General features: G+C 43.4%; 1 protein-coding gene and 1 pseudogene across 1 annotated transcript in view; both read right to left on the reverse strand.

Moving 5' to 3' along the window:
• The window catches only part of TTC28 (tetratricopeptide repeat domain 28), a 669495-nt gene that overhangs the window by 456524 nt on the left and 189225 nt on the right, over nucleotides 1-23746 (reverse strand). The gene's annotated exons all lie outside the window — the stretch shown is intronic.
• Nucleotides 1541-1673, reverse strand: LOC115869498 (annotated as a pseudogene).

Genomic DNA, 23746 nt, shown 5'->3' on the forward strand with positions numbered 1-23746 from the left:
AGAATACTGTTGGAATTAATATTTTTAAATGTTCGAATAAATACTTTTATTCATTGGCAGTTAATGAATTAAGTTTGACTGACCAGGGAAAAGTCATAAGATAAATACAAATAAATATTAGTATAGTGACTTTCCATGGAGACCATGGTGATCATGGGATATTAAAATTAATCCAACAAACACGTTAGCCATTAACTTCAATATTTGTCACTACTATTTGTAAAGCTCGCTCCCAACATTAGATCCAAGGTTTTGTTGTGTTTTCTTTTCCCAAAGATCACCAAACACCATCAAGTTTGGTCACCCTAACACGTTTAACAAAATTACTACTAATAAAACAGTTTTCATTGCATCTTTTTGTTCTCTAGCCCACACTCTGAAAAAGACAATTACTTATGATGTGATAAATTTACTCCCACCAGAAGATTGATGGGTCCATTCATAACATTGCCTTTTTATCCCTTTATCAAAAATATAAGTCATTTTGTTTGTTTCTTTTAATCATTTTATTGGGGCTCTTACAACTCTCGTTACAAACCATATATCAATTGTATCCGACATATTCGTACATATATTCTACCAATCTTTTCTAGACATTTACTTTCCATTGAGCCCTTGGGATCAGCTCCTGTTTCTGTTTAACAATCTATGTATACTGAAAAATCTCAACTCCAAAAACACACTCCGAAAGATCTAGCAGAATACTGGACCCAAGGGTTACAGCTCTTCACAGATACCAACCACAATCTTGCATAATCTTCAACGTGTGTGCCTGCATTCCTGTAGTGTCCATTGCTAAATATTAGACTTATAAAACAGGTGTTTAACAATTCATTGTTGTTTGAAGGAACTGTGACACTTAGGTCTGGGTGGAGCATCAGATGTATGTGGAGTGCAAACTCTTGCTCAGGTTACTCTGGGGAGCTAGGGGGTGGAGTGGCCTGTTTGATATCCATAAAAGAGACCCTGTATGAGTCCTTTTTTGTTCTCGCTGGCCTGGATTCTGTATGCAGCCCCTTGAGATTTGGGTAGGTGACTCACCAGGTGGTACGAGTCATGGGTGCTGTCAGCAGCCCATCATGGTGCCTACAGATATTGGATCCACTCAACTCTACCTCAATTGGCCTGTGGTCTTTCTACCTCCTGGTTCCCCAATATAGGCCCCCGTACAGGCAACTGTATGGGCTGGGAAGGGTCTCCAGCTTAGCATCTGACCTACAGTCTTAAACTGAACTGAGGCTGGTCTGTAGCTATGTGGGGTACCTTCTTGATATACATTTTTGATATACATTTCTTTATTATACATTCTTAGATGTAACCGGTCCTTTTTTTTTTTAATGCCATGAGGTATGTTTTACTTTTATTAATCATACAAATAATTTTCTGTAGTATCCCAAGGCAGACCAGAGAACTTGGTAGTCCCTTCAGAGACCTGGAGGCCGGTGGGCTCACAGTGCAGCTTGTCGCTCGTGTCCATCTTGCAGGTGACTCTTCCTCCATATCAGTCTGGTAGACGATGGAGGGGGCGAATCTTCCAGGATTAGGAGATTTCACTCCGCGTCTCCCGCTCAATGGTCTCTTTGGTCGGCAAGGTGTTCTTCTCCTGCACCTGTTTTCTTCAGCTTGGCCTTATCGAACCTGGCGATTTCTCCCATGTCTGGCTTGTCTGCCATTTTCTTAAAACAATCCCTGGCTTCCCCTCCTGGGCAATCCCGCTCTCTGTACTGCAGCAAGAGACCTGGTGTAACCGGTATTTTTTTTTTTTTAAAGAATGAATTTTATTTTTTTTATTTATTAATAGTTTTATTAGAGAGGGGAAAAAGAGAGGACCTGATGCCAAGGGCTTAAGTGGAGAGCAGATGTTTTGAGAATGATGAGGGCAATGAATGTACAAATATGCTTTACACAATTGATGTATGTATGGGTTGTGATAAGAGTTGTATGAGCCCCTAATAAAACTATTAATAAATAAAAAAATAAAATTGGTCTTGGAGAGGAGACGAGCCAATCAGGGTGCAGTGTAGCAACGATGAAACATACAACTTTCCTCTACTTCATTAATGTTTCCTTCCCCCTTTCCCCCCACTATAATGATCCCAATTCTACCTTACAAATCCAGCTAGACCAGAGGATGTACACTGGTACAGATAAGAACTGGAAACACAGGGAATCCAGGACAGATCAACCCCTCAGGACCAATAATGAGAGTAGTGATACCAGGAGGGTAAGGGGAAGGTGAGGCAGGACCTTCATATAACTCCCTCCCTGGGGGATGGACAACAGAAAAGTGGGTCAAGGAAGATGTTGGACAGTGTAAGATATGACAAAATAATACTAATTTATAAAGTATCAAGGTTTTGTGAGTAGGGGTGGGGGGGGAACTGTGGAGCTGATACCAAGGGCTCAAGCAGAAAGCAAATGTTTTGAGAATGATGATGGCAACAAATGTACAAATGTGCTTGACACAACGGATGTATGTATGGATTGTGATAAGAGTTGTATGAGTCCCCAATAAAATGATTAAAATAAAACAAACCCAGCCTAACACATGAACTGTTGATCCAGATCAGTGTAATGAACACTCTAGGTTTTGAGTTGCATAAAACAATTGAGTACTTATCTATTTTCGAATCCCCAAAAAATTTTTTTTTCCTTAAGACAAGGAATGCCTATACTGGACAAGTCAAAATATGGATTTATTTGTCAATAAAGAAATGATCTCTAATTTTTAAAAAATGTTTTTTTACCAATAACAGATGTAACAAAGTTATCACTGGTCACGCAAATGTTTCCTTATGGGTTTCCTCCTTCCTCCTCCCCACTGATTCCTTTGTGGATTCATGTCTAAGCAGACTGTGTGTTTGGAATATTATGTGTTCAAACACAATGAACTCCTTACAGTAACCTAGATCTCCCTCTGCCAGAGCCCCATTCCTAACATTAACTGCTCTCTGACCCACATTGCCTGGATGTCTGTGCTTCCACAAGTCTCAGCACGCCCAACCTGATATAAATCCAAAATATTAACCCCCATAAAGTTATGATACTAGAAATAGGGACACATTCATGAATGGACATTGGCCGGCAAAACCAGGGCTTCTGGGTATATACTACAGGCATTTCAGTAATAAATGACTTACACTATTAAGTAAAGAATGCCTGCCTTGAAGCACTGTGCTCTTTTAATATCTAGCTAGATGGGAACAAGCTAAGTACAGAAACTCAAAAGACACGATGGGAAAGTAGGGGGCTCTAGGGTTGGGCTACTATTAATGGGGGTGGAACAACTTGGAAACGTAGGGTGAGCATGGTTTGCACAATCTGAGGAATGTAATCAATGTCAATGAATTGTACATTAGAAACCGTTGACTTTCAACAACATCAATGACACATGGGATGATTTATTTTTTTAAATAGCCTAGGTATAGCTTTGGCAATTGTTATCGAGCTTATCTCAATAACCATTTCCAGAAATGTCACGTTCATTACCCAGAAGGTGTAAGTCAAAGGATACAATTTCTGTCTCTCTTACAACGCAGGCAGAAAGGAATACTCCAACTAACAAAGACAGAGCATTTCAATAACAGATGACAACTCTATAGAAGAAAGTGTGCTGAACAAGAAATACTGTCAAAGGGCTCATCACATGAGGACACCCTTCTTAGCTACCGAAACCTAACAAGGGGCACTTGGCAGGAAAATTCAGGGTGAAAGCATCATATCACTCCTGAAAACGCCAATTAAATGATATAATTTTTACAGCTTTCAATAAAATGACATGGTCTTAGCACATCAATAAAAGCAAAGCCTTAAAACGGAGACAGGCGTTGGTATTAATGAGTGGATGCACTCACTGTGGAAGCTGGAGCTGACAGGCCACTTGGGAGCTCAGGCACTCTCTGGCATCCACGGTGTGTTCCTCAGCATGTCATCGCTGCGGCTGACGAGCAAACTGAAGGTGGCTGCTCGTGTCCTTCCTCAAAGTTGGGCCAATTAAACTCCCTGGCCTCGCGCTCTGACACTGCACTGGCTGGCTCCGAGCAATGAAGGTGCCCAATCTTATTTCCTCATCACTGACTCCTCTCCCTCATAACCAAGTCTACTAGCTATCCATCTCTGGCTACCCACTATGTGCCCCAAAGATGTTTTCTATAACAGACCATTCCCTACCAATTTGGCCAGGTCAGAAACCAGGGCTGAGAAAATGTAGGTTTACTCTGGTGGTTTGGAAGGAGGCCTGGTAGCAATGGCAGGTAAGAGTTGGACTGACTGCTAACCACAAGATTAGGGGTTCAAAGCCACCAGCTGCTCTATGGGAGAGAGATGAAGTCCTCTGCTCCCATAAAGATTGGCAGTCTTGGACGCCCCATTAGGGTCATTAGGAGTCATATTCCACCCAATGGCAATGGTTTGCTTTTCTTTGACTCTGGTGGTACACAATCAAGGTACTGGCTGTTTTCTTTGATTCTGGTGGTACACAATCATGGTACAGGTTGTTTTCTTTGATTCCATACCATAATCATGGTACTGGTTGTGAGATGTATCCAAATAATTGTGACTTTTTTGTAATTGAGGTGAAAGTTATAAAAGAAAATAAACCATTTTATAGTATACATTTCAGAAGCATTTAGCACCAGCACAATGATGTACAACAACAACAACAACAACAAACAGGAAAAAAATTCACTGCCATCAAGTGGATTCCAACTCGCAGCTGAGAGGGCAGAACTGCTGATGTCAGGTTCTGAAGCCGTCACTATTGGCTCACACCATCTTTCTCTTAGCTTCTGAGTACTTGCTCACCATGTCACCAGAGCTCTGGATGTGAAACCACTGCCTCATAATTGTGGTTTTCTTCTCAACACGTGCATAGTAGGAGTAACCCTTTATGTCACTCTCCCTCATCCACATTTAATTCAGTGTTCAAAAAGCATGAGAAATGGGTAGAGACCATCACAGAAGCAGACATGTCTAATAACTGCCAAGACAAGAGACTCTTTCTTACCAATGGCCCAATACAACCACGCCATTCCATACACATATCACACACTTGGCTTCCACTCTGTCCCATCACTGTCCATCAGCTGGGATATAAATTACAAAGATCGCTCCCACCCTCCAAACTTTAAGCTGGTAGAGACAGGTATGTTGAGAGTTGGGGTACAGGACCATGGGTGCAGCCCACATAGGCACAGTAGTTCAAGGAGGGTGAGGGCAACCGACGATGCCCAGCAATAATGGAAAGATACACTAAGAAGAAGGAAACTGGATTGGTCCTCAAGGTTTCACCAGCGAGAGAAGGGAGAACTGTTCAGAAAAGTATGAGAAACAGCATTTGAGTCAGAGAGAAGAAAGAGAAGCCTGCTGAGCCATTCATTCTAAGATGGAAAGTGCAGTGAGTGCTTATAATAGGTTAGATGCTCTTCTAAGCATTGTAAGTTATATTGCCCCAAGAGCTGGGTGCCATTCATATGAAACAGACAATGCAGCTGAAATGCAGAGAGATTAACCTATTAACTCCACAATGGCTAAAAGGCTAGGCAGAAATTTTGAAGGTGGTCTTCAACCACTAGAAAGCCTACAGTGCAGTCTTCTGGTTTCTCCTTCTCTTTAGTAACATCAATCACTTACAGCAAGATGTTAAGCTAGAAACATACCCAGAGTGAGCAGAGAGAGAGAGAGAGAGACCAGAGAAAGAAAAATCATTAATGCCATTTGCAATAGATCCAGGAAGTGATAATGAGGTGCTAAACTCTAACAGTAGGGAGGCAGATGTGAAAGATTAAATGACTTGCCCAAGGACACAAGTCAGTGGAGCTGCCAGGACCTGCACCTAGATGTCTTAGGGTGCAAGTGGATCTGGGGACAGTTGTATAGAGCAGTGTGTACAAAGGTCTTCATTGTGACATTTCTAAGACCTCTCCTGAGAACCACTTTTGTATACAAGGCCTGGTTACTTCTGGCTTGGTTTTATACTGCTATACCAATGGTGGCTCTTGAGGAATAAGATAATAATATCAACCAGCAGCACCGTTGAGCATGTAGCTAAGTAATTTCATAAAACTGTGTTAGAATTGGAGGTTTAGCTTCCTAATCCAGAAAGCAGCTACTTGGTCAGGGGAGAGATTGCATGGATTTGAAATGCCCTCTTTTGTAAAGGTAATAAGCTATTATTCCCAAACACAGACTTACCGGATGCAATCCTCACAGGCGAACCTCCCAACAAGCTTCTGAAATGAAGTGCCATCAGAGAAGCTGTTTAAGGAGCCTGGCTCACATTATATTAATGTGACAAGTACAACCAGATAAATACATCATACGCCTCTCAAATGACATAATTAATGTTGCTTCTGTGGCACAGTCCTATTAATGATCTTTTATTGTGTGTGAACAGTAATCTAACATTAGATAAGCGATGGAAACTCCCCTCTGTGGCAGCTGTCCTGCAGGCCCGACTGCAGTCTTCTTTACACAGCGTTATCTGATACTAATCCTTGGACTTTCAAGGGTAGAAATCAGCAAACAAACATGCTCCTAGGAGATGCATCTTAATTCCTATCCTTCCTGCAAATACAAGGTGATGCATGCCAGCCTCTTAGTTTGAAGGGGAAAGTACATTCTGTCAGACCCAAAAGGTTCTGTGAGTAAAAAGGTGGGGGCACTAGCCCCCTGGTCTTGACCACAGAGTCTGGTGGTGGACCCTCCATGTAGAATGTGCAGGAGAGTGTGCCTCCCCACTCCCTGGTGCTATTTAAAAATCAAACAAACAAAACTGAGGAAAAACAACATATCCTCATTGCCTTTAAGAATCCACCACAGTCCACTATCTACCAATCACTGAAAAGATTCGAACCTTCTTACATGGCAAATTCACAGCACATCTGGGCACACGAAAGCCTTAAAACACAGGTTTTGTAAACTGATCATTCTTATTCCACCCCATCACCCTCTTTTGGGGCTACAAAATCATAGAGCAATTTATTAAACAAAAATATCAAAATGTGAAACTACAATTTATACGTCTTCCACCGAAGTCTACACGTTTCTGAAGGCAGTGTTTTTATTTCTCTAGCTCTTCCCCGAAAGAATTCTGCACTCTTCTATTGCACCCTGTCAAAATGGCAGCTTAGGCCTCTTGGAGGGATTCAAATCATGGTCTTTTTCCCTGGTGGCAGAATGGTTACTCAGGCTTTGATCTGCATGGTCGGCAGTTGGAAACCACCAGCAACTTCTCAGGAGAAAGACTGGGCTTTCTACTCCCGTAAATCCACAAGGGGTCACTATGAGTCAGCAATGACTCAGTGGCAGTGAGGCTTTGAGAAGCAAAAAGGTGGCTGATGGGGCAGGATCAGGGGCAGAGTGGATAGGGTAAGGTTTCCCAACAAAATTATCATTGAATGGCCATTGCTTTCCTCAAAGAATGAACAAGTGTGTTGTGACAGGAAAAAAATTCCTTACAACTTTCTTGGTCTTTTTCTCACCTAATCAGCTTCTTATTTTCTTCTCATTTCTTCACAACTTGCTCCTATGACCCTCCTAAGTCCTCTGAGAATACTTCTCAATATTACCCCTCGGAATATATATTTTCTTCTGAGCTGAGCTCTCTGCCTTGAACTGAACTGGCCCAGGAGATCCCCTCAGAAGCCACTGCTTTGTTTTTTGATGAGTTTTTCATCATGAATTTGGGGGTGGGGGGGAGGTGGGGGGAGTTGTTTTAATCTTATATCAAACAAAGATTTATGGAACTAGACTATCCTTAGCACCCAAAAAGAGATATGAGATCCCTAAGAGCTTAGAGCATAACTGGGAGAAAGGATCTCTACCTAAAGAAATTGAGAGATTACTAGCAATAAGATTCGGAGTTGGGTGAAACCACTGAGTCTCCTCAGCAGAGGCTGAGAGGAAGAGGAGGGAGGAAGAGCTTGCTGGTGCTGGAACAGATGAACCAGGGAGCAAAGCTTCACATACTGGGATCAGCTCAGTTCTCAGGCTTTTGGATGAAGAGTCTGGTCATCGTATGGCCCAAATACATATGATGTAAAAAAAGGCCTGGCCCAATCTGAGTTCAAGGGAGCCCTAATGGTGTAGTGGTTATGAGATGGGCTGCAATCTGCAAGGTTCACAGTTCAAAACCACCAGCCGCTCCTCAGGAGAAAGACTCATAAATAGTTACACTCTCAGAAACTCACAGAGACAGTTCTCTACCTTCTTCTATAGGGTCTCTATGAGTCGGCATCCACTCTATGGGAGTGAGTTGAGTGAGAATCTGAGCTCTGTCCATGCCACGCTGTATGACTCTGTTTTCTTATATGTGAGATGCAACACCTACCTCATTAGATCATGATTAAGTGAAGTGATTAAAAATACTTAGATTGCTATGCGTTGGAATCTACACAATGGTAGTGGGTTATTAGCATCAAACAGGTACCCAGATAATGGCAGTTTCTATCTGTAATACTAAATGCCATTCTTGCCATGACGAGATCAAGACAACTGTGCAGAATTTTGCCTTCTAGAAAAATTACAGGGCTCTTAAGGAACAACAGGGAGAAAGAGAAAGCTTTCTACTTATGCAAAGAGTCTTGGCAACCCACAGGGGCAGTTCTACTCTAGCCTATGAGGTGAGTTGGAATCAATTTGATGGCAGTTCTGAGTAAAAAAATAAAGCTAAGAATTCGGTTGCTACCCAAAAAGCTGACAGTTCAAAACCACTCAGCAGCTCTGTGGAAGATGCTGTGATCTGCTCCCAGAAAAATCACAGCCAAGAAGACCCTCTGGTGCAGTTCTACTAGGTCACATGGGGTCACTGTGAATTAGAATCAACTTGGCCACACCCAGCAACAACGATAACACAGAGCCCAGGATCGAGGCCCCCTGAGCTCAGGTAGATTGGGTCCTCAGGGTAGAACCTGATTTGCCCTGTTCTAAAGGCTTCTTTAGGAGCCTTGGTGGCATAGTGGTTACAAGTCAGGCTGCTCATTGCTAGGTCAGTAATTTGAAACCACGAGCCACCCCACAGGAGAAAGACAAGGCTTTCTACTCCCATAAATAGTTAAAATCTTGTACACTGAACAAGGGCAGCTCTAACCTATGTCAGCATTGACTCGATGGCAGTGAGTCTGGTTTGTTTTGTTTTGAGTGGCTTCTTCGTTGTTGTCATTGCATCTCAAAGAGCCCCCATAAGGCAGAACAGAGACGTTTCATAGAAATTCCTAGGCTGTAATCTTTATGGAATCAGACTGGGTCTTTTTCCCCATGGAACAGTTGTTGGGTTCAGAACCACTGACCTTTGGGGTAGCATCCAAGTGCTTAAGTGTTGTGCTACTAGGGCTCCTGCTGTAAAGGGAGAGGACCCTAACTGAATATTCCAGGGTTTCCTAACATCTTGAGCTCGTTATTTCGCTTCACCAGGCTAGCAGTAGAGGAAAAAATGCCCTGCCTTTAATCAAGGACCTGCTGCAGAAACAAAGAAATCTAGAACCCATGAAGGGGCTTCCAACAGTTGGTGGAAAAAGTCCATGATCTTTGTCTTCCATTCTCGCTTGGACTTTGTGACACACACCCCACTGTGCCCCCACCCATTGCCGTGGTCATTCTCTTACAGTGAGCCCAGCATTTAGAAAAATTCTGGCACTAGCAAGGGTTGGCCAGGCACTCTACCTCATCCCAATGGTGCAGTGCTGGGGGTGGGGGGTGGAGGTGGGGTAGTTCTAGCTTTTTAAAGCCACATCAATGTAGGATCACTTTTCATCTGGAGTATAAATGGTTTCTCTGAAACAGTTTGGTAAAACACATGGCATGTGACTGTACCACTAAGAAATGTGTGAGCGTGCCCCAGCCAGAAACCATGGCAATGATCTGATCGAGTGAGCTTTCTGGCAAAGGAAAGAAAATAAAGCTCGTCTTTGCAAAGACTTCCTGGTTCCCTACTGGAGATGAACTCTGAGTCTCATCTGTGTCCATTTCCAACACAGAAGGAGCAAGAATCACTCTCAAGCCACCATGCCGACAAATAATCACTCAGGATTTGATGGCTCGGCTTATTTTTTAATCTTCTACGGACTGCGCAGAATTAGCCCTCAATCCTTATAACATGATGATTTGAGATTATGAACACAGAGAATAAACACAGCCTTCTGGTAGAGCCATTTAAACATCGCGGACTGAGTAAATACCAAGGAGTGATTCCAAACACTTGAAACCAAATCTGCCAGAGTCCAGAAATCCACCTGACTGCCAAGAATAATACTTCCGTGGTTCAAGCAATACCAGTACCCAGGGGGATTTCCACAGACATAGCCACATGAATTACTGCATAGTGGGTAAGATAGAAAAAACAGACATTTTGGAACGTAAGAGAGTTTGCAGACATCTTCAAGCTGCTTATAAATATGCAATTGACCAATATAGACGGCATGGAGGACTAGAGGAATATGCTTCATCTGTCCCAATTGCTTAATTATATGGTTTCTTATATGGGTTTTTCCTCATCCTCTTGGGCTTAGGGGAGAAGGAGGAGAAAGGGTTATACAGATCTCTCAGCCAAAATAAATGAAATTAATCTCACCGAAAAAGAAGCTTGAGGATGAGGGCTAAAATGTGAGAGGTTTTGATTTCAGATTGAGGCAGAAAAGGCGACATGGCATCAGAAGACAAAAATCGCACCAATTAGATGTTGGGGGTAAAATCTCTCAGTTTGTGAGGCTGTGTACTGAGGCGAGCCGGGCTCCTCAGTTCCCCAGCGAGAAAGCAAATGGACAAGATCCTCTCCGGCCTTTCACATATGATTTCTATTTCAGTTCTGATGTCAAAACACGGTATCACACATGTCGTGCCACAAAGGAAGTCGGCTGAGCTAGTTCAAGTAAAACACCAAGCCAGGTCATGGCTGGGGAGGGGCACGCCACCATCGGTGTGCCGTGTTTCCCTCCAGAAGAATGTCAATAAAAGCCACGGCCGGCCGAGGGAGGGATTTGAAGGCGGGTGGGGGGTGGGAGAGAGCAAGGGGTGGGGGGGAGTCGTGCCACGCAGTGAACCCAGCGTCCGTTCACTTTAACAGTTAAAGCCAGTTACACAAGTTAAGCAAAGGGAGTCCTTGCCAAAGGTACAGCCACCGACAACTTGAAGAAAGCTCTTTCTCCCTCAGCGTCCTGGGGTAGGAACCAGTCCCACATTGAAAAGCGTTTTTTCCCCCTAAGACCAAAACCAATTTATTTTGATAGAACCACCAGATTTTTTTTCTACCCCCCCCCTTTTTTTCCTTAGTTCTCAACAAAGGAGCCATATTAGGAAATAATCTCGCAAAAAGGACAGGATCCCCTCCCCTTTCCCCCCTCCCCCGCGATCGCTGCACACACACTAGCAGTGCACGCGGACACGCACAGACACACACCGTGCACAATGGCCGGCGCGCACTCGCACGGGCCCGCGCGGCCCCCCCAGCCCGCGGCCCCGCAGGCCCGGCCCGGCCCCCGGCACTCGGCCCCAGGCCGGGGCGGCGCTGGGTGCTTACGCTGGGGCTGCTCGCCCCCCAGCGGGGCCCTGGGGAAGCGGCTGCCAGCGGCTGGGAACCGTTAACCCCTTGGGGAAGCAGGCGCTTCAGCACCCACCTGCGGGGCCAGCAGAATGTGCCTGGTGGGTGCAGCCCCACGTGGCCCCCGGAAACCGGGCACCAGCGGTGCTAAGACCCTGACAACCTTCCCGGGTCCACACAAAGCTCTTCTCGCCGCCGGCTCTACCAGCTTCTAAAGCAAACGAGTGCTTCGGAACTGTCACCTCGGGGAGTCCAGGCACCGAGCCAGAAGGAAAACTTAAGAGGGCAGTGGTCAAAGCCCAGACTTGGGAACTCGTCCCTAAAGGGCTAGCCGAAGTCCCTGCGGGGACAGAGCTGCTTGGACCGGCTGGCCCAGCAAACTACGGAAGGAAGGGGTGGAGGGACCCGAGGGCGACCGCCCCCTGTCACCCTTCCCTGGGTCGGCGGGCGGGCGGCAGGGCCGTCCCCACGCCGGGACACTTACCTTCTTCCGGGGCTGCCATTTCATCATATTTGTACAGCCGAAACGTGGAACATCAAGATGCTGGCTGGGGGCTGGGGGCAGACGCAGGGCAGCGGCGACTGCAAGTCATGCTGCCTCCCTCCCACCCTAATTCTTCCCCATGGTCACTGCGAAGGGAAAAGCCCCGGAACGTCCAGTCTCGTCGCCTTGCGGTTCCGTGGAAAGTATCCCCACACCAGAGCCCACTTCCCAACGGGCTAGGGCGTCCAGGCGGCCACCAGCGTGCTCCTACCAGAGCGGGACATTTTCCCGGGCGGGCGGGTGGGCGGGCGCGCGCCTGCAGAAGGAGCCTGCGGCAGGGGGTCTCGAGCCGAGCCGGCAGCGGAGACCCTCCCTCAGAGGAGAGACTGGGACCGCCAGCCGCTGCGGAAACCCAGCCGGGCTTCTGCCATCCAAACCCCTTTTGTCGACTTCTCTTCTTCTCAAAGATTAGACAAGCAATCAAACCCTAACGCGCAGCCTGGAGCCATTCCCAAAATGCTGAGTGTATTTCTCGTTTGTAAATTTTAGCAAAGAAAATTCCACAGATCTGGAACCAGAGCTTCTTTACGCTGTTTTGAGTTTGGGGGTTGTTTTGGTTTTTTGGTTGTTTTTTGGTTTTTTTTTTTGCTTTTGGTCTTTTTCTCTTCCTTCTTGGTTTAACTTGAGGAAAGAAACTGCCCTTCCCGAAAGCCTAACCCTTTCCCTAAAACACTGTAAATAGGAAAACTTGGTTTGTGTGTTTAGAATTTTTTTTTCTTTCTCTTTTTCAAATTCCCAAGAACCTTAGTGGGGAAAGGCTGGAAGGAAATCCTGCAAGAACCCAACTCCACAGCTCGGTCTGCACTAATGACTTCCTTCCCTTCAGTGCGAGCTCAGCCTGCCCAGCTCCAGCCACACAGAGCAAAACGGCTTCTGGGTCTTAGTGCCACGGCATCTGCTCCAGAGCAGAACATAAAGCATATGTTTTTACAAGTCCCCAACAGCTACTAGAGACTCAGACCCACCGCGACCTAGGAGGTCAGGAAACCTTTTCATAATATATACTTAAGATTCATTGGTGAGTTGGAGCGGGAGAGAAGTAGAGAAGGGAATGGGAAAGATCTTAAATTACTAATTTGAACAAAAACAGATTTTTTTAAGCGGGGTTAAAAAATGCATTTTGCCCCCAAATTAACTTTAATAGATTCTGTTTGCTTCTCTCAAAAACACTGCTATGGGAATTGAGTTTCACTCATCTTCTGTGGAGTGATTCCATTCCATTTAAGGAGTTGCTTTTCTAAATACAAAATACTAGGCAGCTCCACTATTATTTACTATCAATTACATGTCTATCAGAGGAACCCTGGTGGCACAGTGGGTTACATGTTGGGCTGCTAACCACAAGGGCAGTAGTTCAAAACCACCAAGCACTCCTCAGGAGAAAGGTAAGACTTTCTAATCTCATAAAGATTTATAGTCTTGGAAGCCCACAGGGTCACTATGAGTCAGAATTGATGCAAGGGCAATGGGGTGGTTTGTTTGTTTGTTTGTTTTAGCTTTATATGACCATCAATCCCCAGCTACCATGAGGCTGATTTGGTAATTGGGGATATAATGGATAATGTAAGCAACTAGAATACCAACTGATGTGCTATGAGTCCAATGGTTTTCAATCATGCTTAACTTATTACACTCAAGAGTTCTGTGTGCATTGCCACTACTGCTTAACTATACCAGGTTATAAATTAATCATATACACACCAAAACAGATCACTGAATCAAATTACTTTGAGATTTCTTCCAAGACTGAGAGTCTGAAACTCACGGCACAAGTATTATCTCATTAATAATAAGACATTAAGAATTACAACTGAGTGGGAGGATCACTCATGGTCATCGAGGTGATTCAACTCACAGCGACCCCATAGGGCAGGATAGAACTGTCCTGGTAGGTTTCTGAGACTGACCCTATATGGGAGTACAAAGCCACATCATTTTCTCATGGAGTGGCTGGTGGGTTCAAACCTGCCAGGACCTCTGCCCACATTCACAATCTCACAGCCCTACAAAAGGCTTCTGAGAGCGAGCTTCAGAGAGAGGGTCACTTGCACAAGTCAGACTACACATATACAATGCGAAAGGATTGGAATTCTGACTCAACATGACCTAAAGCCAGCACCTTATGCCTTTTCTATGGCAATGCTTCAAAGCTCTCGATTAATTTACCTCTGATCCCCATAAGCCTATTAAGGATCTAGAACTATTAAAACCAAACTCATTCCTGCCATGGAGTCAATCCCAACTCTTAGTGGCCCTTAGGGGCCGGATAGAACTGCCCTGTGGGTTTCTGAGACTGAAACCAACCTTGTGGTTAGCAGCCCAACGAACTTGTAACCCACCATGCCACCAGGGCTCCTACCCATGGCTTATGCATTTATTATTAGCTGGTCTTTATTCTGGGCAGTAAGAGATCTTAGATCAGTGATTCTCAACCTTCCTAATGCCGTGACCATTTAGTACAGTTCCTCATGTTGTGGTGACCCCCACCATAAAATTATTTTTGTTGCTACTTCATAACTGTAATTTTGCCACTGTTATAAATCGGGTGACCCCTGTGAAAGGATCGTTTGACACCCCCCAAGGGGTCGTGACCCACAGGTTGAGAACCACTTCCCCAGATGGTTCAAAGGGTTAAGTGTGTGACTGTTAACCAAAAGGTTGGCTGCTTAAACCCACTCAGAAATTCCTCAGAAGAAAGGTCTGAAAATCAGCCACTGAAAACCATCGAGTCCACCCTGACACACATGAAGTCTCCATGACTTGAATTAGCTTTGAATGCAACTGAGTTTGGGTTCCAAGGGTTAAAAAGGAATAAAACACGGTCCCTGCTCTTAAGATGACAGCCTGTAGACAGCAGTAGGGGAAAAAATATTGCTGCAAAATCATATGAGACAAAGTAGAACTGTCCCTGTGTGTTTCCAAGACTGTAACTCTCTGGAGAAAAGGGCCTCATCTTTCTGTCCAAGAAGCAGCTGGCGGTTTCGAACTGCTGACATTGTGGTTAGCAGTTCCACTTATAACTACTACATCACCCAGGGCTCCTCACATAGCCCTTACTAGCATGAAAATGTCAATAGATTTCAAACCAACATTTCCCTCCAAATCAGCTCTTCTTCTCAACATTGCTTTTTCTGTCCACAGCATCATTATTCTTTACCATCATTCTTTCTGGCTAATCTATCATTACCAAGTCTTCTTCATTTTTAGAAATAACTTTCAAATTTCTACTGCTGATACCTGAGGCCAGAGCCCCATAAAATAAGCCTATGTTGAGTAGTATCAACTAGCAATAAAGCATCCTGTAGGATAGAGATAAGTATAAGACCAAGTCCCTGTGGTAGAGAAGGTGACAAAGACAGAAGACCTATAAGGAGACAAGCAGGCCCAGCCTTAGTGAAATGACAAATGAGCGTGTGGTCCATGGGTGTTCCAGGAGCTTAGTGGCACGAATCAATCATAACAGGAGTAGTCAAGGAAGGCTTCACAAAGGAACTTGAGAAGATACACAAATCATTCTGGAGCCAAAAACATAGGTACTTAACAAGGCTTATAAGACCCCTTAGAATCTGGGCTCCTTTACCTTTCTCAGCTTACTTCTTGCCTCTTACAGTCTAGAAAACCCTAAGGAACAGGTCTACTCTGTCCTATAGGGTTGCCAGAGTCAGCACTGACTCAGTGACAATGAGGCTGGGTTTAACTTTAGGACAAAGTAGAGCTGCCCCATAGAATTTCCAAGGCTACATAGCTTTACGAACGCAACTGCCACATCTTTCTTGTTTTGAACCTCTGATTTTGGGATTAGCAGCCAAGCACGTAGCCACCGCACCGCCAGGGTTCCTTTGACTATTCCCCAAAATTAAGAATAAAATCCCACTGCTGTCAAGTCAAAGGCAATGCTGGTTCACAGTGAGCCCTTAAGACTGACTAGAACTGTTCTACTAGGTTTCCAAGACTGTAATCATTTATGCTGCTAGAAGTACCCCAGTCTTTGCCAAGAAACTTGGAAGACAGCTAGCTAGCTATCTGGACTCCAAAACTCCAAACTCACTGCTACTGAGTTGATTCCAGCCCACAGCAACCTTATAGAACTGCTCCTGTGGGTTTCCAAGACTACAGCCCTTTATGGGAGCAGACAGCCTCATCTTCCCTGCCACCCACTGCCCTAAGGGGAGCCGAGTTGCTTCAAACTGCCACCTTTTCAGTTAGCAGCCCAATATGTGACCCACTACACTACCGGGCTCCTTAACCAACTGAAAGAGGTCCACACTTGTGCTCATTTCAAAGTAAGGTGAACCGACAGAAATGTGAAAATTATCAAACAATATCATTACATCAGATGCAAGTAAGCTTTTGCTGATGATCAGGAGCCTCTAGTACACATTAACAGGGATTCAAGCTGGATTCAGAACAGGATGTGAAAAAGGGCTATCACTGTTGATATCAGGTAGATCTTGGCTAAAAGTAGAAAATACCATAAAGCTGTTTACTAGCTTTTTACTGACTAGGAAAAGGTATTTAACTGTGTGGATAATAACATACTATGGGTAGCATTTATAAGAATGGGAATTCCAGAACATTTAACTGTGCTCATTCGGAACCTGTACATAGACCAAGAGCTTCAAACAGATAGCCTCATCTTTTGTCCTTGAAGTGGTTGGTGGGCTTGAACATATGGTTAGCAGTCTAATGTTTACCTGACAGGACCACCAGGGCTCCTTAACCACTACTAAAAAAAAAACAAACAAAAAGTCAATTCTGACTCACAGTGACCCTATAGGACAAGTAGAACTGTGGGTTTTTGAGAAAGCCTTGTCTTTCTCCTGTGGAATGGCTAGTGGTTTCACACTATTTACCTTACCGTAAGTAGCCCAACTCGTAGCCCACTAATACGTATAAATACCAACAATGTCTTATGTTGCTTTATTGGTGTGGGTTTTTTCCTTCTTCTTTGTGTCTTTAATGAATTATTTTCCTTAATACAAATTTAATCATCAATTATATAGGAAATATTTGCAGAATGACGATACCACTAATACACTTTATTCACTAAGAAATTATTTCGATGGCACTATCAGACTTGTAATTCAGGCTTGTAATTCAGTATTATTGTTTCAAAGATCCAACATCAAACAGTAAGAATGCATTTCCACAGATCCTCAGCTACTAAAAGGCATTTTTACAACTCCTTCATTTTTTAACATAACACTTTGCAAATCACTTCCTTAAAAGCAGATACTGGAAAATAGTATTTTCCTCAATAGCTACTTGTCTATTCAAATCTGAACAAAAGCAACAAAGAGGAAATGAATGGAGAAAACCCACCTTTTTCATTGTTGTGAATTTCTTCAAGATTTCCTAAGGTGTGATATATCTGACATTGATCACAGGGTAAATGCTTGGAAAAGCTAACCTCATACTTATTTACATTTATCGTGTTTTAGAACTAGAGTATTAGACTCAATGTGAAACAGTATTTGAAAAACATATTAATTTTCCTAAAGACCTCTAAATTATGCTCAAGTATCTAAAGAGGTTATTAGGGAAGTAAAAGGACAAAGTAGAAGTATGTTTGACACCAAAAATTTCTGCTTCATTAGTGAATATTTCAGACAATTGAGTGCTTTAAGATAATAAAAAGCTTTGCTTTGCTAAAAGAGAAAACTAAACTGACTGTAAGAATTTTGTCACATAGCCCAGTTGATGCAGGACTATGCTCTCGTTCCCTGGCAGGTAACTCAGTTTCAGGTCACTCTACAACCTCTAACCCTACTCATCTCACCTCTTTCCACTACCAGGCAGTGCTAAAGACTGCCGTGTCCTTAAATTGGACACATACTTACCAAACACCTGCTTTTTACAAGAAGCTGTGCAAGGCACTGTGAGAGGAAATGAAAATAAGTCAGCTCTTGCCCTTCAGGCGATGGGCCAGAGAAAAGACAGAAATACAACTCAGAAACACAACAATAGCAATGGCCATGAACACGGATCTTTTCTGTGGTTGGATTCTCAAAAGCCTGGGCTCTTAGCTCAAGTTAAGAGTTGTATGATGAAATAACCAGTGACATTCTCTCATTAAACTAGGGAAGCCCCAAAGATTAATTAATTCTGACTGTGATAACTGAGAAAGGTTTCACATGAGAGGTGGCACCATGTTCACTCAGGGAGCAAGAAAAGGCTCAGGGAGGAAAGTTCCAGAGTAAAGGACCAGAGAATGAGCAGAAACGCAGAGGCAAGAAAACGTGGACCACCAAACCTATGTCCATCACAGTATCACAGTAGCAACAAGATGGACACTACCTAAGTGCCCATCAAAAGACTCCTATCCACACACAGAGCTGACTACTACACAATGCTAAAGAATAAAGATGAAATTACACAACGCTTCACACATAACACAGATGAACATCGTGGACATTAAAAACAAAACAACCCAAAAAACCCACTGCCATTCAGTCAATGCTCATTGATAGCAACCCAACAGGACAGGGTCGAACTGCCCCTTTGAGTTTCGGAGACTAACTCTTTACAGGTATAGAAAGCCCATCTTCTCCCGAATTCAAACTCACTTCCAATTCCTAGCGAGCCTACAGAACTGGGTAGAATGTGCATCCCTGTAAGCTCCCCAGACTGTGACTCTTGACAGGAGTAGAAGTCCTCTTTCTCCCATGCTCATGTACCAGAATGACTGGTGGTTTGGAACTGCAGACCTTGGGAATCACAGCTCAATGTGTAACCAATACACCATTAACATTTAAGCTGAGTGAAATTAGTCAATCACAGAAGTACAGATATTGTAGGAAACCTCTATATAAAAAAACTCAAGAAAAGGTTTATACATGGAAAGAAACATTCTTTGAAGATTGCCAGGGGTTTGTAAGGAGGGAAGGGGATATCACAAACTAGAAGGTAGACTATGAATTTTTTTTAAGATCATTTTATTGGGGGTTTTCTTACAGCTCTTATAACAATCCATACATCAAGCATATTTGTACATATGTTGCCATCATTATTTTCTAAGCATTTACTTTCTATATGAGCCCTTGGTATCAGCTCCTCTTTTTCTCACCCCACCCTCACCCCCGTGACCCCTTGATAAATTATAAATTATTATTGTTTTCATATCTTACACCAACAGTTATCTCCCTTCCCCAAAGGTTTCTGTTGTTCATCCCCGGGGGTGGGGGAGGAGTGTATGCATTGATCATTACAATCAGTTCCCCCTTCTTCCCCTCCTCCCCCCACTATCCCCCTGTCTATGGTGGTGTTTGTTCACTGCTCCCTTCCGGGGTCTCCTCCTCCCCCCAAGGCCCTTGGGAACATCGGTTTGTTGCCCCCTAGCCTCCTGGTATCACTAATCCCATTTCTGTTCCTAGAGGGTGTATCTGACCTGGATTCCATGTGTTGTGAGCTCTTATCTGTATCAGTGTACATGCTCCTGTCTAGCAGCAGTGAAAGGCAGAACTGAGGTCATAATGGTGTGGGTTAAGGAAGCCTCAAGGAACCAGAGGAATAGTGTGTGTGTGTGTAATGTTGTGTGTTTCATTGGTGCTATACTGTGCCCTCGTTGACTCATCCCTTCCTTGTAACCCTGCTGTGAGAGGATGTCCCATTGTGTCTCTGCTCTAACATCCCTCATTCTCAGCAGTATGTTTTTGGTTTGTTTTGGGTCTCCTGATGCCTGTTACCTGATGCTGTTGACACCTCATGATCGCACAGGCTGGTGTGCTTCTTCCATGTGGACTTGTTGCTTCTCTACTAGATGGCCACCTGTTTAACTTCAATCCTTTAAGACTCTAGATGCTATATCTTTTGATAGCCAGGCACCATCAGCTTTCTTCACCACATTTGCTTGTGCATCCATTTTCATCTTCAGCGATCTTGCCGGGAGGGTGAGCATCACAGAATGTCAGGTTGTTAGAACAAAGTGTTCTTGCATTAAGGGAGGTCATGAGCAGAGGCCCAAAGTCCATCCACTTCCTCAGTTATTGCCATATAAATATATGTACATAGGCCAATACTTCTATTTTTATGAATTAATATACATACATATATACACATCTATATTTATATCTCTATTGATAGCTTTGCTTTTTATATCTTTCCTGTTTCCTTTACCTTCCCACCATCACGCATGTCCTTCTTCTGCCTCTTAGTAATTCCTCTCAGCTAGATTGATTTTGCTCCAACACCCCCAGGATCTCTATGTCCTCCTTGCTATTGAGTTTAATCCCCTAGTTGTTCCCCTGTCTATGGTGGTGTTTGTTCACTGCTCCCTTCCGGGGTCTCCTCCTCCCCCCAAGGCCCTCGGGAACATCGGTTTGTTGCTCTCTCCTCAGGCTAGCTTCCCATGCCTGTCTGTGAAGAGAAAGGCAACATATAGTAATGGGGAGGTCGGTATAGAGTGTTCTAGGCACAGGAAGACACTGAGTGCAGCACAATAGTTTAAGATACCAAAGACAAACACTATTGCTTACACAATCCTGCCTTAACAGTGATAACTCTAGTCTTTGAGTCGACAGACTCAAGTTACACAGGGATGGGAAGGCAAATAGACTATACTCATGGCTATATGTTTGTCAAAGAATATTTCCACACATGCATGTATATGTGCTGTAAATATAGCCATGAAAACTGTATAGCAAACAATAACGGGTGAAGTGATGAAAATTTAGCCATAGCAAATACCTTGAGGGACAAGTTACTGGAGCTGAGAGCTCAAGATCACAATTTCAGAGGGCATCAAGGTCAATTGGCATAATGTGGTCCACAACATTCTACATATTAAATTGGTGAGCAGCAACTGGAATACAGGGACAAAACTCAGAAGGCAGGAAAGGACAGGGAAGCAGGATGGAAAGGAATGGTAAACACAGGGGGATGAAGTGAGCTGTAAAACTGTGGACAATGCATCAGTGTCACCAAACAAAATATGTCCACATTGTTGAATGGAAAAATCAATTTGCTACGTAACCTTTCACCCAAACCACAATAGAAAGTTTAAAATAACATGGAGAAAATGTGGGCCACATTGATACAGTAGCAAGTCACTCCATAAATCTGAAGCCTCCAATGTAAAGAAGTTTGGGTTGGAGGGCTGTGAATGCTCTTCCAGCACTAATGGCAATAGCTTTCCTTTGCGCGTGAGCAGGCACAAAACTACATATATATATATATATATATACCTTTTTATTTTATTGACTCTTCCAAACAATCTTATGAGAAGGAATAATTACTATGCCCATTTTATAGAGGAAGAAATCTTAAGTGCAATGACCTTATTTGTAATTGAATTGGTCTCTCCCTGTCTAGAGCAAAGAGTTAAGAAAATCAAAGACACATGGAAGCAATTAGTCAAGAGGACTAATGGATCATATGAGCCCTAGTCTCCATTACCCTGAGACCAGAAGAACTAGATGGTGCCCAGCTACCACTACAGGGTGCTCTGTAAGGGATCACATAAGGAGTTACTGGATAGAATAAAATGTGGAACAAAACTCAAAAGGGTTAAGTAAATTCCCAAGATAAGTTGATTTGGAAGGTAGAAAGGAAATGCAAGTCAGACAAACTCCAAAATCTTGCTCTTAAATTTCTGACTTAGAATACAATGATAAGCCAACATAGGGCTTTAATCAAGGAAGTAGTAATCAAGTAGTTGAGTTTTATGCAGCTGACTTTGGAAGTACAGTGAAGGCAAAAGGAACAAAGGCATAAAAACAGGAGGGCCACCGGTGAGTGTTTGTTGCAGTAGCTCAGAGACAGATGAGGTAGCTTTACATAGGGGAGCAAACCAACCAAATGCATTGCCATCGAGTGGATTCTGACCCCTATAAGGTAGGGTAGAACTGCCCCTGAGTGTTTCCGAGGCTGCCACTTTTGACTACAGTAGAAAGCCTTGTCTTTCTCCCAAGGAGTGGTTGGTGGTTTAAAAGGGTGCAGGAATGGAAAATAGAGATCTCCTCATTCACCATACGGATGGGCGAGTGGTTTTTATTTAGTTAACACTGCTTGCATTCACACCTTAGATATGTACTTTACTAGCTTGGTCACGTTGTGTTGCTTCACTTTTGTGCCTCAATTTTCAATTCTGTGAAACAGACTAGCATCTACTTAAGTATGGTCATTGAGAAGATTAATTTATGCATGGGATTAAACTCATACATGCCTAGGAATTAGATCCTCTAAACAGAATAATATTATATTTCTATCACTGCTGCTATCCATTCTTTGTTTTGTTTCTTGCCTTTAATTTTGTTTCTATTGGGAAACAAAACTTTTCTTGCCTGCATAGCCACAGGTATGTGTATTAGAGGGCCCCAGGACTCGGTCTTCTCTCCGCTTTTTCTGTCTATAATCACTCCCTCAAAGATTCCATCCTGTCCCTAGCTGCTATACCAGCTTAATTACCATCTTAATTAATAACTCCTATAGTTATACCGCAAATCCCTACCTCTCCACGGAGCTGCAGACTTGTATAAATAACTGCCTACTCAACATCTTCATGTCAGATGTCTAACAGACATTTTAGATTTGCACAGCCAACACAAAATTCTTGATTTCACCCCAAGAATCTGGCCCTTCTTCACTCTTCCTTTATTTTAATTAATGGCCTCTCATGTTAGCCAGCAGCTCAGCCCAGAAACTTCAGACTCGGCTGGGAGTCTGAGTTTCTCTTCACCTTCCACACCCAATCTATCGCAAGCCCTCAGCTTCTCCTCCACGTTCAATCCATTACCAAGCCCTTACACTAGCTTCCTTCAAAACCGAATCCAGATCCAGTCGACTTGTTATCACTTAGACCACTACAAGTGCTTCCTTCCTCTTTGTTACTATGAATCGGTCCCTCTGAGCAGCTAGAATGGTCTTTCTATACTGTATATTCACACACACTGCAACTCCTGTTTAATACCCATTGAAGGCTTCTTTTCGCTTGATAAATAAAAACCAAAGCCTTTACCAAGGCCTCCAGGTCTTGCATGATCTAAGATCTGTATCTTTGATTTTTATCTCTTGCAATATCTTCCCTTCTCTGAGCTCTAACCACACCTGTGTTCTGTAGTCCTTCATGACCTTCATAATGGTTGTCTACCAGGAATACTCTTCTTCCAAAATAGAGGTTTCCTCAGCATCATTCAAGTTTCTTCTCAGAGAGACCTTTCCTGATCAAAATAAACCTCCTTCTCTACCCCAAGCCTGTCTATCCTATAACTTTCTTTGTTTTCTCATATCACTTACTATATATTGAAATTACATTAGTTACTCATTTGACCTCTATACGCACCAACAGACTGCAAACACTATGGAGTAGTAACTATATTGTTCACCTATACAACTCCAGTACATAGATGTTCCCGATACATTTCTTTCTCTGCCATCAAGTTGATTCTGACTCATAGCAATAGCAACCTTATAGAGCAGGGAAGAACTGCTTGTGTGGGTTTCCGATACTGTAACTCTTTATGGGAGTAGAAAGCCTCCTCTTTCTCCCTGGAAGTAACTGCTGGTTTTGAACTGCAAACCTTGAGGTGAACAGTCCAACATGTCACCCACTACTTATTAAATGTATGTTGAATAATGAATGAGTTTAATGTTGGTTATATGATGAAATTAAATACATAGACTCTCCTTTGGCAACAATGTTTTCACCAAGGTACCTAATCACTTATAAAAAG

The sequence above is a fragment of the Echinops telfairi genome, unplaced genomic scaffold (genome assembly GCF_000313985.2).
Source record: "Echinops telfairi isolate 266 unplaced genomic scaffold, ASM31398v2 ScPeMD7_29;HRSCAF=101, whole genome shotgun sequence".
Lineage (NCBI taxonomy): Eukaryota > Metazoa > Chordata > Mammalia > Afrosoricida > Tenrecidae > Echinops > Echinops telfairi.